This window comes from Megalopta genalis, unplaced genomic scaffold (genome assembly GCF_051020955.1).
Source record: "Megalopta genalis isolate 19385.01 unplaced genomic scaffold, iyMegGena1_principal scaffold0049, whole genome shotgun sequence".
Lineage (NCBI taxonomy): Eukaryota > Metazoa > Arthropoda > Insecta > Hymenoptera > Halictidae > Megalopta > Megalopta genalis.
Genome location: NW_027476118.1, coordinates 935001 through 937500, shown reverse-complemented (window position 1 = coordinate 937500; position 2500 = coordinate 935001). Strand labels below are relative to the sequence as shown.

The window sequence follows — 2500 nt, the reverse complement described above, 5'->3', positions numbered from 1 at the left end:
ACCCCTGCAAATGCCTAAATGTCATCCTGAAAGGCAAATCCCTGGCTAATCCACCTGCCAAACAAACGATGGTTCAGTTCTGGCGCACCACAATGACCGAGGGGACCAATGAGTCTCCCGATCTTGAGTCCCATAGACCACCAGCATCTGGACTTTGGGACCCTGTGACTCCAAGCGAGGTTCTAAAATCCTTCCCAGACTCGACAACCAGTCCCGGTCCTGACGGTCTATCCGCGAGGCAGCTGAGGGCGGTCCCAGTTCACGTTCTGGCAAGAATTTATAACCTCTTCTTGCTAACTGGTAAACTGCCCAAGCACCTCTTAACAGCGCGGACGACCCTCATACCGAAGAAGGACAATGCACAGAACCCGGAGGACTACAGACCCATCTCGGTCCAATCAGTGATCACTCGAGCCTTCAACAAGATACTTGCTGGACGTCTCGTAAAAGCGATCACTTTGGATGGGCGGCAAAAGGCTTTCTTGCCGATTGATGGTTGTGCGCATAATATTCTTGACCTGGACCTGATCTTGCGCTACCACCGACAGCACTTCAAGCCGTTGTACATGGCGTCCATTGATATATCTAAGGCATTCGACTCGGTCTCACACAACACCGTTAGAGACACGATGCGAGTTATGGGCGTTCCTGAACCCATGGTCGAATATGTCATGGACTCATACAGCCGCAGTGTAACGACTTTAGTCTGCGATGGCTGGGAGTCTGAGAAAATCCATCCTAACTGCGGCGTCAAACAAGGAGATCCCCTCTCCCCTATCATATTCAATATGGTAGTGGACAGGCTCCTGCGGCGATTACCACCAGAAGTGGGTGTTGCGGTCGATGCAAAGACGTACAGCGCCCTCTTATTCGCTGATGACATGATGTTCTTTGCTACCACTCCAGCTGGCCTCCAGATCATGCTTGACGCTGCCTCTGACTACCTAGAAAAATGTGGCTTACTCATTAACATCACGAAGTCGTTTACTGTCGCCTTGCGTAACGTCCCGCACATGAAGAAGTCGGTGGTAGACGGTAAAATTCAATTCCGATGCCGAGGTCATACCTTGCCCGCGTTAAGGAGAGAAAGTGAGTGGCGCTACCTCGGGGTCCCATTTTCACCCGATGGACGTATCCTTGCGAGGCCCGAGGTACAGTTTAAGGACGCCTTGGACAGATTAACAAGAGCGCCTCTAAAGCCGCAGCAGAGGCTCTTCGGGCTGCGTGTCATGGTGCTCCCGAGCCTCTATCACCTCCTGACGCTCGGAAACAATACGCTCAGCAGACTCAAAAAGATCGACATTATGTCTCGGACCATGATCAGGAAGTGGCTCTGCCTTCCACACGATGTCCCAAACGCCTTCTTCCACTCGAACGTCAAGGACGGAGGTCTGTCTATCCCCTCTATGAGATGGCTTATGCCCCTTCATAGACGGGTAAGGTTAGCTCGCCTACTCAGGGATAATCCAACCAGTCCCTACCTAACTCAAGAGCTCCAATACACTGTTCGACGCCTCACTAACAACCACCTTGACATTGACAACGCGACCAAACTCGATAAGAGGTGGGCCGGCCTGTTGCATGAGTCAATCGATGGACGAGGGCTTAGGGAATCTAGAAGAGTACCACAGCAACATCGATGGTTAGTCGAAGGCAACCGCTTTTTGTCGGGGAGGGATTTTATCAACGCCACTAAGCTTCGCATTAACGCCCTTCCAACCAGATCACGAACATCGCGCGGCACAATATCTAGCCGCACTTGCAGGGCCGGGTGCAATGCAGTGGAAACACTGAATCATGTGCTTCAGCAGTGCCACCGTACGCATAGAGCCCGCATTGAGCGACACAACGCCGTCGCTCAATACATCAAGCGCGCACTTAAGGCTAAATACGAAACGGTTGATGAGGAACCCGTCTTTGACACCACCGAAGGACGGCGAAAACCTGACCTTATTGCGAAGCACATGACAACAGCACTGGTCCTGGATGCTCAGATAGTGAGCGAGCACATTGATTTGGATACGGCGCATGCGAACAAAATGATGAAATACCAAAATCTCGAGGGTGCCATCAGGGAGCGATATGCCGTCGAAAGCGTGTCCTTCTTAACTGCCACGCTCTCATACCGCGGTGTGTGGAGCGAGAAATCTGCCAAACAGATGACTGAAGATCACATCCTCAAAACAAAAGAGCTGAAGGTCATCTCAACTCGGGTCCTGGTGGGTGGACTTAACGCCTTCTGGAAATTTAATAAAGCGACGAGTAACCGGCATTACACCCTGCCGCGCGAAGGGGTGGGCTGAGTGACGGTCGACTAAGTCCAAATACTTTGGTGCTGCCTGCCATTCAGGCATAATGAGAGATGGAGTTTTAGTGGGTATTCATAACAGCAGGAGCCCCACACTCCCGGCCACGAACACCTAGCCGGCGTGCGGAATAGCATTTCTCCATCGATAAAAAAAAAAAAAAAAAAAAAAAAAAATAGCCAAATGCCTCGTCA

The 2500-nt window shown here is 51.3% G+C and overlaps 1 pseudogene; it reads left to right on the top strand.

Annotated features, from left to right (window-relative positions):
• LOC143261370 (large subunit ribosomal RNA) overlaps positions 1-2500 on the top strand; it is a 10302-nt pseudogene that overhangs the window by 3797 nt on the left and 4005 nt on the right.